The sequence below is a fragment of the Myotis yumanensis genome, unplaced genomic scaffold, assembly GCF_028538775.1.
Source record: "Myotis yumanensis isolate MYYU_CA2020_CCGP unplaced genomic scaffold, mMyoYum1.0.hap1 SCAF_17, whole genome shotgun sequence".
In the NCBI taxonomy this organism is placed as follows: domain Eukaryota; kingdom Metazoa; phylum Chordata; class Mammalia; order Chiroptera; family Vespertilionidae; genus Myotis; species Myotis yumanensis.
Genome location: NW_027223768.1, coordinates 19,671,951 through 19,691,515, shown reverse-complemented (window position 1 = coordinate 19,691,515; position 19,565 = coordinate 19,671,951). Strand labels below are relative to the sequence as shown.

General features: G+C 46.2%; 1 protein-coding gene across 3 annotated transcripts in view; it reads left to right on the top strand.

Moving 5' to 3' along the window:
* TNR (tenascin R) overlaps window positions 1-19,565 on the top strand; it is a 323,190-nt gene that overhangs the window by 106,889 nt on the left and 196,736 nt on the right. The window contains exon 1 of one of the 3 annotated variants that reach the window (XM_070396417.1): window positions 15,442-15,496. The exons of the other annotated variants lie outside the window; for them this stretch is intronic. The gene's annotated coding sequence lies outside the window, so the exon portion shown is untranslated. Of the gene's footprint in view, window positions 1-15,441; window positions 15,497-19,565 lie in introns of those variants that run through there. 3 annotated transcript variants of the gene reach the window in all.

The window sequence follows — 19,565 nt, the reverse complement described above, 5'->3', positions numbered from 1 at the left end:
ATGAGAGTCACCAATTGGTTGTCTCCCACACGCATCCTCTACTGGGAGTCAAGCCCCATAACCTAAGAAAGTTCCCTGACCAGGAAGCAAACCCTGACCTCCTGGTTCAAGAGTTGACACTCAACCACTGAGCCATACTGGCTGGGCTGGTCAGATAATCTTAAAACAGAAGAAAGGAGAAAAAAATAATGCAAGTGACTAAGGGCATGGAGCAAGAAATTTTAAGAATGTAGTAGAGATGCTTTCTCTGATCTCCCATGGCGCACTCTTCCTTCATCCTTGTCCTTAACAGACTGAATTGTAATTGTGCATTTGCTTGTCTGTTTCCTTGATGTATGTCAGGCCTAGCACAATGTCTAGCACATAACAGATACTCGTTATGTATTTGGTGAATGTCTAAGAAAATAAATGAGTGAACCAGAATTTTTGAAGGACCAACGATGACCAAGGTACAGAGCTAGACACTTAACCTTCTTGAGTCACATAAATCTCTCACCAGTGAGCTAGATATGATCATAGTCATTTTGCAGATAAGGAAATGGAAATTCATGTAGGTTAAATAATTTTCCCGAGGCCAGACCGCTAGTTAATGGAAGAGCTGAAATTTAAAGCAAGGTCTGTCTGACTCCAATGTTTGTGATTTTTGTTGGATTTACTCTTTATTTATAGACAATCCTTTATGTTGTGAGGTCTGGCTGCCCAATCTGAGAATGAGCTATAGTCCTTCCTCCCTGTGCTGCTGCCATTTTGTCACTCGACCTATTGCCTACACTTTCTTCATTTGGTACGCCAGAGAAAGAAGAAAAAAAGAAGATGAAATACAAGCCAACTCATTAATTATACCTTGTCAGGCTCATCTCCCTGGGTGTTTCATTTGTATATGGTTTCTCTTCTCCTCTCTGGCTGTAAACTCCATGGGGGCAAAAGCCACATTTTATCCATCTCTGGCTGTTCTTTCCCCAGGCACTTATAGGTACCATTTTGGGTCAGAGGCGGCCATGTCACCTGGTTGGCATCACAGCAAAAGGTGACAGAAGGAGGGTGCCAGGGACTGGGGGGGGGGGGGGGGGCTGTGGTGCATGCATGGGAGGATAGGAACTGCCTTTGAAAGCCCTACCAAAAAGCAGAATCAATCCATCAGCTGTACACAAAACAGACTGGTTCTGGAAGGACCAAGGAGAGAGGAGGGGAGAAGAGAGGAGAGGAAAGGATGGCACCAACATAGGTTCTCAAGAAAACCTGCAGCAAGTGGAGTCAGCCCATCTCCTTCTCCCTGGGCAGCCAGAGAGCATCAGGCAAGGAAGAGTTATTTCTCTGCTGCTTGCCTGTCAACCGTGACCTTGGTGACCTTTCACAACCTGAGCCTTCCCAGCTATAGAAGGCCTGCTGAGGCCAGAGCACTTCTCTAACCCAGAGCGCCTGGAACCCCATGCTGGACCTTTGATGTGACTGGTACCTCGAATGGCTGGCCAGGTGCTGGGAGAGGAAGAGGCTCCTGTGAGGATGGAAAGTACTGAATTAAGCTTATTAATAGAACTGCACCTGAACGTTGGCCTGTGGAAGGGCCATCCATCTTGGCTGGGCTGAAGGGATGGAGCGTGATTAATGCCGCTGGTGAGCAGGCTGGCCCGCCTCTGCCCGTCTCCGCCTCTGGAGGCGGTTTGAAGAATTCATTAGGAGAGGGCAGCAGGATGGGGAAGAGCTGTACTGTCCTACTTCCCACCCTGGGTCCCCTATGGCTTGGTTTCTTCAACCTAGATGGTCAGAGTTGATCAGGATCTGATAGGTCCTCTTGGTGGGAGCCAGAGACAGCAGATGTGGACCACTCCAAACCACACAGCGTGGTTAGAAGCCTTTCAATGCTCCTTTAATCTAGTCACCTGAAAATCCAAGGGGGCTTGGTTTCTGTGCTGACCCTGCTGGAATCTTCTCTGCCTGTCCCCTGATGGAACCTGTAGTCTAGCCACATGGACACCACACGTGGGGTGGGGTGGGAGGGCCATAAGGGCTCACTCTGCCCCATCCAGGCTTCCCGGAAGGGCTGAAAGCGTGCTGGGTTGGGCAGAGGGCTCCCGACACCCCACCACTCACAGATGCTAAGTCTAGAGTGATCCACTCAGACTGCCAAGCATCCAGCACCCCTGATTTAACCCCAGAGATGTGGGCTCCATGAGCAATGGCTATTACTTAACCATTAGAATCATTCTGTGCCACCCCTGTGATTTTTAGTTGGAATTCATCGAAGCATTATTTATAGCATCCTGTAAAAATCTCACACAGCTTGCCCCTGCTGGTGTCAATTTGAGTTGCTATAGCGACTGCTAAAAGTGGGGGGGAATTACCCACCCTCTCCCAACTTGAAAAAAAAATTCTTTATTAATGATTCAGGCCATCTTTTTCATGTTTTTATAATTTTTTGCTGACCCCGTACTATTTCCTTTGAGAGTGGGAGTGCCTGGGCTTGAAGCAAAGTCATTGTATTGATTTTTCAGGTTGGATAACTTGACACCAGATACCAAGGCAGGTACCTTGATGCTTTAAGTGCAGGAAGCAGAAAAGACTAGAGGAAAAGGTCTCTGTCGCTTTAGCAGGAAATTTATACCCCAGTGCCAGGTGGACAGCAGGTAGCTGGTGGATCCTGGATAAATCACTTTTGTTACTTACAGCACTAAAACAGGCAGACAACACGTGTTCACTGACACCAAACTTCCACCACACTGTTCTTTCTTGTCCCCTCGGGATGCGTGCTCATAATTCTAACCTAATTCTAACATTTCTTTATTTCATTATTTATGTTTTTATTTACTCTTTCCATATTCTAGGCAGGATTTGAGAAAGCTTATTAAAGCAAAGAAAGAAAAAGGAAAATGAGGTTGAATAAAAATACATGGCAGGGACGATTAGTTTTGGGAAACATGTGCCGTAAGGTTGTGCCTGTTGATTAGAAATGGGCGCCCCGTTGGTCTCAGAGCTTTCTAGTGGCCAAATGAAGTCATGTAGCCTGATGGGGCAGAGCTTTATCATCCCACTCATTCTGGAGTAAGTAAGCACTTTTTCCTGTTTTTGAGAACTAACATTTTTTTCTTGGACCCTCATATAAGGGCATTGGGAGATGTAGCAGCTGGCATCTCATTTCTCCAGCTCTTACTTGCATTACTCCTCCATGCAAGAGGGGACATGGGAATTCAGGAGAAGATTCCCTACAGGTCGGGAATCAACACAGTAGATGCTACAAGTATGCGTCTCCCTGCTGTAGAATTGGCCTGTGGATGTACTTGATGTTATTTACACCAGTTGTTCTCCAAGTGTAGCCCTAAACCTACAGCATCCTTGTCAACTGGGAAGTTATTAGACATGAAGATCTTCGAGCTCCACCCAGGCCTAGGAATCAGAAGCTATGGGGTGGGGCCAGGGAATCTCAAATTTTAACAATTCCTAACAAAATTTGAGGACCAATGACATAGAGAGGAGTGACTAGCTGGTGTGTCCTCTGACAATTACAGGAACACTACTTTTTGCCTCTGATTCTTCGATTAAAGTTGGGCAGCAGGTAGTTTGAAGGTATATATATATATTTATATATGCACCTAATATGCTAATTGTCCCTCTGACTGTTTGACAGTTGGACCAGTTGCTATGGCATGCACTGACCACCAGGGGGCAGACGCTCCGACCTGTAGGTTAGCTTGCTGCTGGGGTCCAGCCAATCGGGACTGGGCGAGACAGGCTGGACACACCCCTGGAGCCCTCCTGCGGTCCCTCCCCAGCTCGATCATGCACCGGTGGGGTCCCTCGGCCTGGCCTGCACCCTCTCGCAAACCAGGACCCCTCAGGGGATGTTGGAGAGTCAGTTTTGGCCCAATCTCCACAGGCCAGCCTGAGGGACTCCACCGGTGCACGAATCTGTGCACCGGGCCTCTAGTGTGTGTGTGTGTGTGTGTGTGTGTGTGTGTGTGTGTATGGCAACAGCCTGGAGAGCAAGTACTTGTGTTATCAATTAACAGCGTATTCATAAACTCTCCAAATGACTCAGAGGAAAGTCTGGTTGCCCTTCTCTCCTTTCGGCAGGGGAAGTCTCCCCCAGAGGTCCTTGGGCCTCCCTGCTCGGTGGGAAGGGTGCCAGGGCAGGCCCACAGGGGGCCAGGCGTTTTCTCAGAAGACACTTTCACTGCACAGTGTGCATTTCTTCTTGGCTTCTTTTCAGCTGTTCTCATGTGTTTTACTTATATATGTGTTCTTTCTTCCCCACCACCCCTCCCAGCTCTAAAACCCTATGATTATCTGCTTGTTTGCTGCATGTAGTGTTTCATAATTTCCTCGTGCCTTAGAGCATTTTATCCCCACCAATACTCAGTGAGTGTTACTCTCCCCATTTTCAGATTAAAAAAAAACAAAACTTAAACTTTAACAGTTGGACATTTATTGAAGTTTCCCAGCTTTGAATATTACAGATCCAGACTGGAACTCGCGCCTCTCCACTTTTGGCTCATTTACCTTTCCCTTCTCCACCAGTGGCATCTCCCCTCGTGCATAGAACCCAGTTAGTCTAGTCACACACTGTGCCCCTGCACCCCAAAGACAGAAACTATTTTTTTTGTGTGTGTGTGCGTGGTTCAGGTTAGCATTTTCTGACTTTCCCAAAGCTCAAGGCTGCAGGTAGCCCATAGGGTACCTTGATGAAAATCATGAAAAGGTGCTCCTTTCTCTAGGCCAGCGGTTCTCAACCTGTGGGTCGCGACCCCTTTGGCGGTCAAACGACCCTTTCACAGGGGTCGCCTAAGACCATCCTGCATATCAGATATTTACATTATGATTCATAACAGTAGCAACATTACAGTTATGAAGTAGCAACGAAAATAATTTTATGGTTGGGTAACAACATGAGGAACTGTATTTAAAGGGCCAGAAGGTTGAGAACCACTGCTCTGGGCAGACTTGGCCTCAAACAGGGAAGATGGCTTGGAGAGTAGAGCCTGGACTGAATTTCAACTCCTTTTCACCTGTCAGCTGCAGAGCACAACCAACTCACCTGACCACGGTAGCCCTGTCTTTATGTACAAGCCCTGTGTGTACCGTAGCTGTGGGGCCTGGATCCAATAAGGTCAGCATCTGGGGGTGCAGTTTACATAGGGTGTAAGTAGAAGCCTTGCTCTCTGCTAAGCCAAATTGAAGCATAGTAATTCCTCCTTTGGAAAACTGCTATTTGAAACTGCTGTTTAAACTACTCTGTTATTTTTAGATAGTCCCTTATTCTGTAAAATAACTGTTTTAGTTTGAATAATAAAATAATAAAAACTTAACTGTCTGACCTTGCAAGCTAGCCATCTAACGTAATAGGCAAATACTGATAATAATTCCCATATTCTCATGCTAAGTGTTTGTTCACTATGATTCCAAAGTTACAAACTGTCTGCAAAAATAACTCACACAAAGCGCTTTGTAAAATCTGCAGACAAAGAGATCAAAAGGTATAAATAGAGAGAACTTCCTCTATATGGGGGTTCAGAATTTGACAGAGGTATTCTACTCTGAACCCACGCGCAATAAACAACTCCTAATTAGTTGGCTTGTTAAGGTGTCTCGTATCTATCTTACTGATTTACGATACAACAAAATCACCATTAAATCATATACATATCAGAATCCTGGAGTAATACAGAGGACTGTTTGCTGAACTGTCTCACATACAGTGGAAGATCATGGCTTCCAACTCTCTTACTTTAAAAGACAAGTTTAGATTAATACTCTTAATAATAACGATTCTACGAATAATAGCTAATGTATATTTAATGCTTCCTATCTGACAGGCATTATTCTAAATATTCCATGTATTAAGTCATGTATTGCTCACAACATTCTGTAAGGCAGTTACTATTGTTATCCCCATTATACAGGTGTAGAACTTCTTGGAAACACAGGAAAGTTAAGTAACCCGGTCAGGGTCACAGTTAATAAGTGGTAAAGCTGGCATTCCAACCCAAGTCCAACTCCAAAGTGTGTGCTGTTAACCACTATGCTGCCTATGTACAATGCTGGCAACATAAAGGAGGCTGGGGTAGCTAGGGATGTCTTCAAATGGAAGTCCTTCCATCTCCCCTGGCCCACCCCTCCCCATCTTAGTTGTCAGCCTAGGCCAACCTCTCCATGCTAAGGGGTGCTTCCTTCCTGGGTTAAACCATCCTCTTGCATCTCCGTACCTTCTGGGAAGTACATTTTCTGATTTCAAGTGGGATAGAAAACAGTTGTGAGAATTGCACTTGGTGGCAGGGATTTTGTCAGCTCTGTCTTAGAGGAAGCCTGGGCTGTTGTGGGCACTGCCCTATCTCCCCACCTCCGTCCCATTCTCGCCCCTGTGAGGAACCACAGGCCTCATGGCTTGGCCACCTCCAGGTGGGATCTCATTATCGCTAATGATGACACTAGCGCAGCCCAGGTGCTGGCTGAGACCCCATTAATCCCTCTGCCACTGCTCAGCCATACCTGTGAATTACAGACCCACAAATCTTGACATTTCCCAATGATGCGCTAATGGTCAGCTTCTGTTGTCATGGCAACACCAACACAGCTCCAGGAGCCCTCTGAGTACCTGAGGTGAAAGTGAAGGGGGTACATTTGCTCCTGTGGGTCACAGTGCAATGGCCAGGTAGGCATTGTGGTGACAGTCTTGGCTCCGCACACCCAGGAGGGCAGAGCAGTGATTCTGGTGGGACTCATGTTGACCAAGTTGAGACTCTTTCCCCTGCTCAACCATCCTCCCTCCTGCTCCAAGACCCTCAGGCCTTCTCACATCTCTGCTGTGGTTGCAGCCCACCCTTCAGGTTTTTGTCTGGTAAAGGATAGAGTGCTGGGGTGGAGTCTGGAGGCCACTGCTTCAGTCCTGCCTGAACTGTTGGGGAAGCCCTTTAGCTCATGTAGAGTTGGAGACACCTCAGAGTGCATTGGTTTCAAGGGGCATCTACCCTATGCCCGCCAACTCTTTCTCTTGCTGGATGGCTGCCCTCAGGGAGTTTACAGTCCATTAGAGCATTCCAGAAAATGTGACGGCCTGAGGGTCTTGAGATTTGTCACAGATAAGAAGTGAGTCACATGTGCCACTGAGCAGCAGGTGCCTGGATTAATGGGGTCCTATTCAGTCACTGGCTGAGTGTCTTCCCTTGGGGAAATGACAGGCACACACACTTGACTAAAATCTCTGGACCAACGTCAGGTGGGACCCACACTCTGTCCTTACATGACTGACTTCTAGAAACTAATGCCTTCATATCCCGGATGAGCTCCCCCCCCCCCCCCCCCAAAAGAAAAAAGAAAAGAAACTAAATGCCAAGTTCATACTTTCTTTAAAAACGTCTCTTTACTCATTTTTGGCCTATAGTTTTAGATCCTCAGGATCTTTTAAAATTTTTTATTCTCACCGTTACCATGCTCTGCTTCCTCTCCACCTTCCATTTATATGGTATCTGTACACTCAATAAGCATGTATTCTGTGCTCATGCCCAAGGCTTTGAAGACATAGAACACATGCTTGCTAAAGACTGTAACTGGATTTCATTTGCATGAATTCATACAGCCCTTAGTATAACCTCTATTTGTGTCCCATGAAAAATAGCAACATTAGTTCTGGTGGGTTGATTTGTTATTATTTTTTCAATGGTATAACTAATGATGCGATCTTGACCAAGTCACTTAACCTGCTTGGCTTTTGTTTTGATAGATGATCCATAAATAATAGTTAAATTGAACTGAAATAAGGAACTGAACTAAATGAGGTCTACAGTGAAATCACCAGTAATAATACTGGTAATAATTACTTCCTGAGAGATGTTCATACATTCGGTATCCAGAAACGATTACTTTTTACCTTTGTTCTTAATTACATGTCCTATTCACTCAAAGCAAGAATGTTGTATCCTGCCTAATGTTATTCTGGGTGTCCTCAATACACAACATTGCACCCTTGTGTGGTAGACTTGTAAGAACTTTTGTTGATGATAAAGGTGAGATGCAGAAGAGATGACCAAAGACGATGTGGATCCCTGAGAACTCCTTGAGAATTTGGGTGTAAAGACCCTTGAGGGCCCAACAGTCTGTTTAATTTTTATGAACCTTTCTATATCTGTTCTCTAGTGAGGACAGGGAGAATGGAAACAAGAATTCTGAACCTAGAGGAAACATTTCTTATAGAAGAACCAGTAATTTCTATTCCCATTAAAATTCTTTCTCCCCCACTGTCATCCACTTTTTCTTTTTCTTTTTTTACTTTTCTTTTGGATCAGGCCTATTGCCTTGGAGGTCAGTGCATCGATGCTGATGTACGCATCTGGTCCAGTTATACCTCCCCTCACATGCCCCTCAATGAGGTATCTGTTTCAGCATCCCACACAAACAGGCCTCTTCCCCCACTTAAAACATCACTAGATAGAGACACTCCACATCGGAAAATGGGCCCCAGAGTCGGGGTAGTAAAGGTGAGCCTCTGGAAATTCAGTGCTGGGGTACAACTTGAACTTTAGCACGATCACTTGCAGCTGGGGCGTCTGAGACTGAAGAGGCATTCAGGCCAGGCGTGCAGTGCGGTTCAATGCCTCCTCTGTCCACACGTTCCAGGGGGGCGACCCAGACATGTATTTCCTTTGCATGAGCCTCTGGAAGCCGTGCAAGGACGAGTGGGGAACAAAGTCACTCCTGACATCCCCTAGGAAACACTGTTCATCACAGGAGCCTTCATCTAGCATCTTATAACCAGAGCTCTATTTCTAGCCTGAAGGGAACTTGGCCTGGGATTCTGGGCAGCTCATCTCACCCCTACTCCAGGGGACCTTGTACCTCTGGGATAACCTCTCTTGTCCGGACCTACCTCACAGGGGGTTTGAGAGGATCTAATGAGATAATGTTTGGAAAGCTTTCTGAAATATTCAGAAGAAATGGCTGTAAATGAGAAACATCGTTATTATAGGGATCTCAGAAGCATCCACTCCAATTAAAGGTGACGGGGCGGAGCCCCGATTCCATTACTATCTCCTGTTTCTGAGAGCTGATAATACTGGGAACTATGCGTGCTTTTCCCCCCTCTCCAATCCACTCCGAGGTGAAATGTTTTTGGAAACTTTTAGAAATTTCTCTTTCGTCTTTTTTCAGAAGGAAGAACACTAAATAAGCACACTTTGGCTGCTTACAAAAGAGCTGTTTTGACCAAAATCATTCAAAAAGCCTGAGCTTTATGACTTCAAATTTAGCTGGTCCTCAGCTCCCACTGAGATAAATGGAGCAGTGTTAAATCTGAGAGGGGAAAATTGGTTTGGCAGGGTTCTGATGTTCGAAGCCGCCATTCAAACATCAGCTGAACAGAGGCTGATTTCTCCATATGTCAAAATGGTTTTTTTCTAGAGAAATTATTTCACTGATTTCTTTCCCGCACTGAAAAATGAAGTTTGTTATTTTGGCAATAATTCATCCTCCCAATTTAGAAAGATCATTTTGTTTTCAGAAGCCACTCAAAGTCCTTTTTCTTGGTAGAATCAGTCCCTGAGAAGCAGAAGAGACCCCTGTAGAACTCACTGAAGGTGGACACCATAGGGATCTCAACCTGCAAAGACTTGGGGACCAGGCAGGCCATATAAGGGAGGGAAGGAGTCAGGTGTCATGACGACTACATTTGGCCTCTGGTGGGGAGGGAAAATTTTTCCTTTCTACCCTCAGAGTTCCTTGGTTAGGACCCTGCAAATTAGACTGAGAAAAGCCAGACGAACAACAGGAAAACACACGGAGGTGTATTAACACATACACGGCACAGAATATGTGGGGGGACTCGGTGATGAGTAACTCAAAGGGGTGGTTAGAACTTGGAGCTTATATAGCCTCTTAGAGAAGAACAATAGTTTTATAGAGAAGTGAGAATACAAAAGAACCAGGGTGTAGGCTTTTAGGGACAGCAAACTGGGAAGGTAATGGGAGAAGCTAATGGAAGGTAAGCGCTCTCTGAGTCTCGTCTGTGAGGATGTCCTGTTCTCTAGTCTCCTGTGATAAAGCATTCTCCCCTTCCTGCTGGGGGAGTGCAGGAAGGATACCTTTACTTGGGAACTTATGTTCTGATTTCAGGCAGACAGGGAGGGCAGAGAGCTCCTCTTGTGTCTGTTCTGTCTCAACTGCGCTCAGCTCAAGATAGTCCTTATGTCCGAGTGGCATATTTTCATGTGGCATGTTCTGACCCCTTCACCTCTGTGTTGAGAGTGGTAGGAAGCAGAAAGGGTCATGGGGAACCAGAGGACCCAGCTACCTCCTGCTGTGCAGAAACACAGTTCCGAGGTTTCTTCCAGTTTTTTTTCAAGAGAAGCCAAAAACCCAATAATTCTATATGCCATTTCCCAGTTTTAAACTTTATTCACAAATTATCTTTTTAACACTGTGTAGCCAAACCACACATTAAATCCCATTGTTTTCAACCTTGGATTTAAACTAATGTAAACTTTCCAATGAAACTGTAGTGGAGGGGAAAAATGAATCTTTCTCTCTAAGACCCAAGTATCTTACAATAACAGAAGAATCATAGAATCCTGCCAGTTTCTTTTTCTCCATCTTGGTGTTCCCCTTCTTCTATCAACTTGCTTAATATCTCTCCCTGTACCTCAGCCTCCTTATTTATGAAGTTGGTATAATAAGAGACCTACCTCCTAGGATGTTGTGAGTAATAAATGAGAGAATCTCTCTCTCTCTCTCTCTCTCTCTCTCTCAAAGAGGTAATATGCAAGTTGACCATCACTCAAACACACAAGATGGCTGCCCCCATGTGGGCAAAGATGGCCACCACAAGATGGCCTGCAGCTGAGGTCAGTTGTGGGCGATCAGGCCTGCAAGGGAGGGCAGTTGGCGGCAATCAGGCCTGCAGGGGAGGACAGTTGAGGGGGACCCAGGCCTGCAGGGGAGGACAATTGGGGGGGACCCAGGCCTGCTGGGAAGGGCAGTTGGGGGTGACCAGGCCTATTAGGGGAGGGCAGTTGGGGGGGACTGGGCCTGCAGGGGAGGGCAGTTGGGGGGGAGCAGGCCTGCAGGGGAGGGCAGTTGGGGGGGAGCAGGCCTGCAGGGGAGGGCAGTTGGGGGGACCAGGCCTGCAGGAAAGGGCAGTTGGGGGCGACCAGGCTGGCAGGGGAGAGCAGTAGGGGCAATCGGGCTGGCAGGGGAGCAGTTAGGCGTCGATCAGGCTGGCAGGGGAGTGGCTAGGGGGTGATCAGGCTGGCAGGCAGAAGTGGTTAGGGGCAATCAGGCAGGCAGGCAGGTGAGTGGTTGGGAGCCAGCAGTCCTGGATTGTGAGAGGGATGTCCGACTGCCCGTTTAGGCCCGATCCCACCAGGATCGCGCCTAAACTGGCAGACAGACATCCCTCGAGGGGTCCCAGATTGTAGAGGGTACAGGCTGGGCTGAGGGACACACTCCCCTTCCCCCATGCATGAATTTTGTGCACCGGGCTTCTAGTATATATATATATATATATATATATAAAATACTAGGATACTGGCACTATAAACCCTATCCTTTATTATTGTTGGTTCATTTTTTAACTAGATCCTAGCCTGCGAATCAGGTCCACTTCCCTCTTTTGTAACAAACACTGTCTCCATTGTTTAACTCACCTCAGTCCAATTCAATCAGATAATATTGTGGGTTCACTACAGACTTAAAACAAGAAAGTGGAACAGGCTTTTGAAAGCCAGCACTCCTGAGCATTGGAGAAAGGGAGGTGGTTGCCAAGCCCCCTGAGTTAGTGAACAAGTTGCCAGTTTTACCCTCCCAGTCAGCTTCTCCAAGGAGCCCGAGAAGTTCAGCTTCTCCAGCCTTCTGCTTCCAAACTGCTAAGCTGCTGCTGAGCCAGTAGCAAGGTCTGAAGTGAGGCTTCCTTTGGGCTTTGGTTCAGGTAGATGCGTGGACATGCACAAGGCTTCTATATTTGCTATCACCTCTAATTATCAAGTGAATGCGTGAGCCTAGGCAACTGCTAAGCACTGTTCATCCTTAATTGTTTTAAGCAGTTAATGAAAAAAAATCTCTGCCCTTTTTGCTTCAATTTCCAAGTCTGTGTCTTCTCTTGGTATCTTCTTCTACACAGGACATTCCCTACCAAGGCCAAGACAATCCAAAATCTGTTGTTGATAATTGCTATCCTGAGAGAGCTTGTATCTCACTTGGGAGAATCATGTTATATGCCTGAAACAGATCACAAGACAAGATAGTGTATGACTAACTACAAGAACAAGAGATGCAAAGAAATTCTTTAGCAGGTAGAAAGGGGAGTGTAAATTAGACCAGTAGTAATAAGGGAAAGATTGAATATTGGGTGGATTTCTGGTGGCCAAGAAAAAAGGGGAAAGGCAGGGGGCATTCAGGAGGAACAAACAGCAAGAGCCAAAGCAAAGATGAAGGGAGAGCATTCTGAATTGTCCAGGCAGCCTTTGCTTTTCTCTGTATTGACTGATAACATAAATTCAGATGGATGGAAGAAAAGAAAAAAAGTCAGAGAGGTGTAAGTTCTGCAGGCCCCAGGATGAACATTTGCCCTGCCCACCAGGAAGACTCTAGTACATTATATTGCTGTATTTGGTACCCTCAGCTTTCCCCTGTTCCCTTAGAAAGTGTGTCATGGGACTCAGGGAACTCTGGAAAGATAAAAAATATTCACATCAAGAAGCAGGAATTCCTAAGGAACAGGAAGATACCTGAGAAAACAGCCCCTGGCCCTTAATTTGTTATTCTGGACTCTCCCAAGATCGACCATGTGGCTTTAGGGATAGAGTAGTTACTAGGAAAGTAAGCCTAATAAAAAGAATTCAGCACTGTGGCCGTCCCGGGTTCTGGAGTGATAACTGTGGACTATTCTGCCTGTACTTGGTCTGTTTGGGAAGACGCTTGGCGCCATACCGGGAGAATTAAGGGAACATTGCTCTGTCTCAGAGAAAACAAATGATCCTGGCCCTGATTGCCATGCCGAAGACGTCCACACACACCTCCTCTATACAAAGCAACAAGGACAGAGACCCAGGGGGACCCCAGGCTTGCCATGGACAGGATCTGTGCCGGGCAGCCCCTTTTGAAATGTAATTGTATTGATTTCATGGTGATGAGGGAATTGAGAGACGATATAACGTTGCTAGTTCCTGAAACTTGCAACTTCTGAAACTTGGGCTGACAGGGTACTGAGTTTCTGTCATATGACTCTGTTTGCAGACAATTATTTGCCTATAATGCCATTTGGTAGATCCCAGAGGGACTGACATTTAAATGGTATTTATTTTCTTACTGTGTTGGGAGGCACAAACTGTTGGCTTGGGTTGGGTCAGACTGGCATCTCTGTACTGTCTTTGACTTTCTATTTCTTCACTAACTACCTCAACATGAGCCTTGGTTTACAAGGACAGTGTGAGCAGTGTGAAGGGTTGGATTGGAGGGTGGGGGACTGACTTGAGCACTCCCCATAACCTCCGTCAGCACTCTCCACCTAACTCTCCCACAGAGTCACAGAGTCCAAAAAGGATGCTCTCTCTGCAAATACTGCCCATTCAAGATGCGGTCCCTGGACCAGCCACCTTCGGATCTGATCACTACCTAACTATATAGATAAATGCTGCCCCTCTCAACACTCTTTAGAAGAGACTGAACATATAGTATCCAAGGGGAACCCCAGTTGGAGAGGCACAGTGGCTAAACGCCTCCTTTCCACCATGGGCAAGGACAACATGGCACACCTTCCAGCAACATACATTGGTAGATGCCCAGTAAACAGCAGCCAGAAACTCCTGGAAGAAGAAACACTCCTTGAAGAAGTGGTTGTTTAACTATTAATGAGGAGCAGGCAGGAGGGAGGGGAAGGACGTTTAAAATCACTGCCCCGCCTGAAACTAAGAGTTGCCTCATCTGTCATACATGTGATGCTCTTTGTTGATTAATGGTTAATAGCAAAAGAAACAGTAATGTACGGGAGAAAGTGATCAGCCCAGATGAGTGATGGGGAGAGAGTGGGCCAAAGACCAGTTCACTCAGCCCCAGCAGGTTATGTGAGGGAGCCAGGCATCTCTCAGTCAGGTTCCCCCAGGGGTGCAGTTATCTATATGGAGTGTTGTCCAGTGGGGCGACTTTAATAATCACGCCAACAATGGACACATGCGGGCACTGCCCCAGACACCCTGCGGTATGTGAGCTCCTTAGTTATCTGTCAATAGGAACTGGGAAGGGAGCTGGTGGCTGCCTTGAGCCCGGGAGGTGCACTGAGCCTGGTGGATAATCCTACCCAAGGGAACACTGGGGACAAAGGTGGGGGCTCAAAGCATCTCTTAGGGTGGGCCTTATCTGGTGTGTAGAGCTTTGTCCGAGCCCAGGGGAAGGCACTTTTGTGGGGACCAGAGTTCCACCCTGTTCCACTTGAAGTTCACTTCTCATCCATGTGGACGGAAGTTCAGCAGGGTCTTTGCTTATCCTGGTCACTTGGACTTCCAGCCTACATCAAAATTGACACGTGCTTCCTCAGTTGCCATGGGAGGGGGAAGAGAATGTGGTGGATTTTGCACAAGTTTTTAAAGCCCCCACTTCCATATCACTTCCTCTCCTACTCATGGCCAAAGCAAGTCACATGCTACACCTGACTCCACAGGGGCAGAGCAGGAAAATTCTACCTTGCGCCTAGTTAGAGAATGGGGTGTTTATCAATAGCCCTATTCTTGGCCACCCAGTAGATGGGAATCCAAGTTTAAACCCAGGTGGGATGACTCAGAGCCCATGTTCCATCCTCACATTATTCTGGAAGAGAAGGTCAGCCAGCTGGGACCTTTTCTTGCCCCCAGCGTGCCCTCCCCCACATGGTCCTTTCAGAGCCCCTCCCCTTCCCTTCCCCGCCGTGGTTAGGAGACAGGCAGCGGTGATTGATGGCTCCCAGCAGTAGTGGTGGAGAGATGATCTAACAGCATGTTCTGAAGGAGCCATGGCCGGGAGCCTGCTCATAATAGCAATTGAAGCACTAGTTTCTGCAGGGCTTGGAGTGCCAGGGTCTCGAGGGTTTATTAATCCCACAGCAGTCCTGGGAGGGGTTCATTGCTGCTGTTATTTATACCTTTGGCTGTGCTCACCCAGCACGGAGAGTCAGCTGGGATTATGTTTCAGGGACACAGAGCCCTGGCTGCTTTCCAAGTTAGGGCTGCGGAGGGCTCTTCCTCCTGCCGCTCCTAGACTGCACTGACAAAGAAGAGCGAACAGAGGCAGTCCAGCCCTGGAGATGGAGACATGCATCACTCCCAGAGGAGGTGGCCGGGAGGATGGGACATCTTGGGACTTTGCCAGTCCATTAGTGTGAAACTAAAGAGCTACCCTCTCTGCTATCTCCCCTCCCCAGGCCAGAGTGACTGACAGCACCTTCCTCAGAACCACTGTCCTTTTGCCATCTGTCACCTGCATCCCTTGTTCGTTACCTGGTATGATTGTTTCTTTTTCCACATGACATGCTCCGTCTGCTGTAATTAGAGTAAGTTTCTCAGAGCATAGATTATAACTAATGCTTTGTGGGGACACTCAGAGCACCAAACATATGCAAGGTATTCAATCAGTGGTTGTAGCCCCTGGCTTCTGCCTACCTGAGCAAGCTTACCTTCCACCATTCTCTCCTATGCTTTCCCTTTGCTCTCCCACCAACCGGAAGGAAGGGCTGATCTTACCATTGTACACCTTCCCTGTGCCTGAGCACACGCTGTCCTTGGCCTGGAATGCCCTTCCCCTCTGCCATGCCCACTACCCACCTCAACCAAGTGAATCCCTTTTTCCTTGTACCAACACTGTCACTTGCACTTATTTCTATTCCAGAAATAATTATATTTCAGCTACTTGTTTATCTATCTGGCATACTCACTAGCCTGAGATCTCCTTGAGAACACAGATATGTCTTACTTATATTTTGTCTCCTCCTGCCTTTGCCGATGCCTGGACAGGACCGGGACCAGTGGGAGGCGAATGAGTGAGTCAGTGATTGCGTATGTGAATGAATGGCTGGAGAAACTTTGCCATTGGGACCTCTGATTTTCCAAAGTTTTGGTATTTACTTTTAAAATTATCCATGTGTCCTTATGAACTCCTTTTCCATTAAGTGACCTGCCTTTTGGTACAAGTCTCTAAATCCTTTCCCAGGTTTAGAGAAAAGAAACATAACACCCAAACTCATGTCAGTTAAATGTGCTTTGCTCAATTAATTGGAGCACCTTGTGATGGGGCCAAGAGTTAAGATCCCCTCTTTATGGACCAGTTGTTGGCTTTGGATGCAAAGACTAAGTGTCCTCTTTCCCCTTCCAACTTTAGCTGGTAGCCATGCAAACAAAAGACCTTGGTCACTGGGGACATGGAGTAAAAAACTAGCTCTTAGAGCAAATCTGTCTCCACTACCAGTAACACAGAATGGGCACCTGAGGGAAAGGTTGACATTTTTAGTTGAAGTGAGTTCTTGGATCTTCTATGTATCATTGTTGTTATAGATAAATGCCCAGCAAGTGGCGATATAGCCATGTCTTGTCTCCAATTAAAGGCATCAGCGTGGGCTAGTGGGAGAGGCACTGAACCCTGAAGTAAAGAGCTTGGGTCTGGGCCCAGCTCTTCACTAGCTGTGTGATCCTGACCAAGTTGCCTAACCATTCTGAGCTCCAGTTTATTCATATGTAACAAGAGAGGGTTCATCTACAAAATACAGTTTTCAAACCTTGTATTATGGAGCCCCAAGGCTATGAGCAGGTTCCTCGGGGGCCACTGGTGGGAACATGAAGGAGGTGGAGATCCCCACACCACTTAATCCAGAGCAGCCCCACTGCCGTCCTTCACCAGATTCCCATGTGGGATTTGTTGTTTTGTTTTTGTTTTTTTGAAGGGGGTGAAAGAATTGCAGTCCTTGGACAAGAATGACATAAAACACTGGTCTATATAATTTCAACAACCCCTCCCTCTGTGCAATGCAATCCTTTGGCTGCAGCTTTTAGGGGTGCCAAGTTTGCTTCACCTGTGTCTGAGGATATGTTCATTTAAGCCCAAGGTGTAGAAACACAGAATGATGGCTTGATTTTTCTCATCCTTTTACTTTATACTAGTAAACATCTTTGCCCCAAGAAATCACTCAAAATTAATTACACTGTTATTACCATAGTGTGTTGATAGAAGCCATTAAATACTAGTTCAACTGCTTATCCAATGCTTGAATCCCCTTCTTTCTATTCTGATAAAGTGATTGTGCAGTGTTTTCTTAAATTCTTCTAGTGACTGAATTTTCTGCCTTTGGTTTTATCTGACTTGAACCTATGAATAGTAGAGCTTGATCTCTTCAGACCATGCAAGGAAAGCTCAGTCCCCCTTCAAATGATTGAAGAGTGTGACCATTGGCCCCTGACCATCATCAACTGGTCAAGCAAATCACCACTCCCACCCTTGAGGTCTTCCCTTTATGCACAGCTTTAACTTCCTTTCCCATGCAAGTGGTCCTCACTGTTTATTTTTCCTCTCATGGGAAATGCAGCAGAATGAAATGCAACAGCCTGTAAGGCTGAGCAGAACACAGCAGAGCACAACCGTTCTCTATTTCTTGTCTAGTGCTTTTCAACCCTTTCCATGTTAGAATAACCTGGGAAGCTACTGAAAAAAAAATATTGTTTTCCAAGCTTCATTCTGAACAGTTAAATCAGAAATTCTGGGGATGCGGTTTAGGTTCTGACATAAAAAGAAAAGTCCAAGCAATTCTCTTGTGAGGCCAGAATCAAGAACCACTGCTCTTGACATGAGGTACAAAGTCCTCGATTCTTGCTCTGATTAGGCAATGATCCATTGGAGTGTACTACCCAGCCTGGTGGGTAGGTGCATTGGCAAAAAGGAGAGAGCAGTTTGAGTATCTTTTATATGTAAGCACTGAGCTAGACATGTAGACACATTATTTCATTTACTCTTCATTGTGAGTCAGGTATTTTTTTTGCCCCAGTTTTATAAAGGAGAACCTCAATCACATTCAGCAATGCACTCAAGGTCACTCAGCTAGACAAGGGGCAAAACTGGGATTCCAGATCTATTTGAGCTCAAAGCCTACCTTCTGTTTATCATACCACTTTGCTTTCCTTAATTGAATTAATTTAACAGTTATTTATTAAGAATCAGGACCTGCCATGGGCTAGACATGCCCCAGGCCAGCAAATCTTGGGAGCTGGAGTTTTGTGGCAATGTGCCAAGCTCGACAAAGACACAGAACATTTTCTTTTTTCATTCAATGATTTGTTTATGGGTTTGTTTTCTTGAAGAAAAAATCATGTCGACGTAATGTAAGCTTTGTAGAGAAATAAGTCTTTTATATTTGGTTGTAAAATAAATGTCAGAATAAAATGTTTGAGAAAATAAAGAGCTGTATATGAAATCACTTCCCACGGAGCTGTAGGATACTGATGTGGTATGGCTGGTGTTCCATTATTTAAGGCAAATTTGGTACATAAAGAAGGAGCTGCTGTGCCCTGGCAGCTGCTGACCCCCAGAGCTATGGTCTCCTTGCCAGGAGTGACTACGGAACGAATTTGCACTGTCTTAGCTGCAAGGTTTGTCTTATCCTTTAAAGACTATCTCAGGCGAGTGATGTGACCAGCAACCAACGGCTCTGTGGCTCTTCTCCCCAAAGCCTCTGGAACATACTCAAAGAGGTCAGCCACTTTTTTAACCTTAGCCCAGCCGTGGGCAAACTACGGCCCGCAGGCCAGATCCAGCCCGTTTGAAATGAATAGAACTAAAAAACAAACAAACAAACAAACAAAAAGACCATACCCTTTTATGTAATGATGTTTACTTTGAATTTATATTAGTTCACACAAACACTCCATCCATGCTTTTGTTCCGGTCCTCCGGTCCAGTTTAAGAACCCATTGTGGCCCTCGAGTCAAAAAGTTTGCCCACCCCTGCCTTAGTCTCACTAAGCAGGGACATTTGTGGGGCCTACTTATAGGCTGAAGGTACTACCCATGAAGGAATAAAAAGCTAAGAATAAAGGTAGTGGCCCAGACAAGAGAAGGAGACAGAAGAAACCCAAGTGAAACTGAGAATAGAACTACCAAGAAAATGATAGGACACATCATTCCAGACTACTTCATGAATAATAAGAAGGAAGGGAGAAGGGGAGGGTGGTAGGAAGGAAGGCAGGAAGGCAGGCTGGTCCTGGTTGGGACCAGGTTTTCAGCAACTGGAGAAACTTGAGAAGCACCACTTACCAGGTTGTTCTGCAAACAGTTTCTGTCTAGGTCTGAGCCTGTAATACATGACATTTACAGTCTCCTGGTCTTTTGAGCAAGACTGACCTGGTGGAAATGGCATGGTCTTTGGAATTAGAAAGAAGTGTGGATTCCAGCTCTCAGACATGATCTGTAGGACCTCACTTAAGATATTTAACTTCTGCCGAGGCCGGTTTGGCTCAGTGGATGGAGCGTCGGCCTGCGGACTGAGGGTTCCCGGGTTCGATTCCGGTCAGGGGCATGTACGTTGGTTGCGGGCACACCCCCAGTGGGAGATGTGCAGGAGGCAGCTGGTCGATGTTTCTC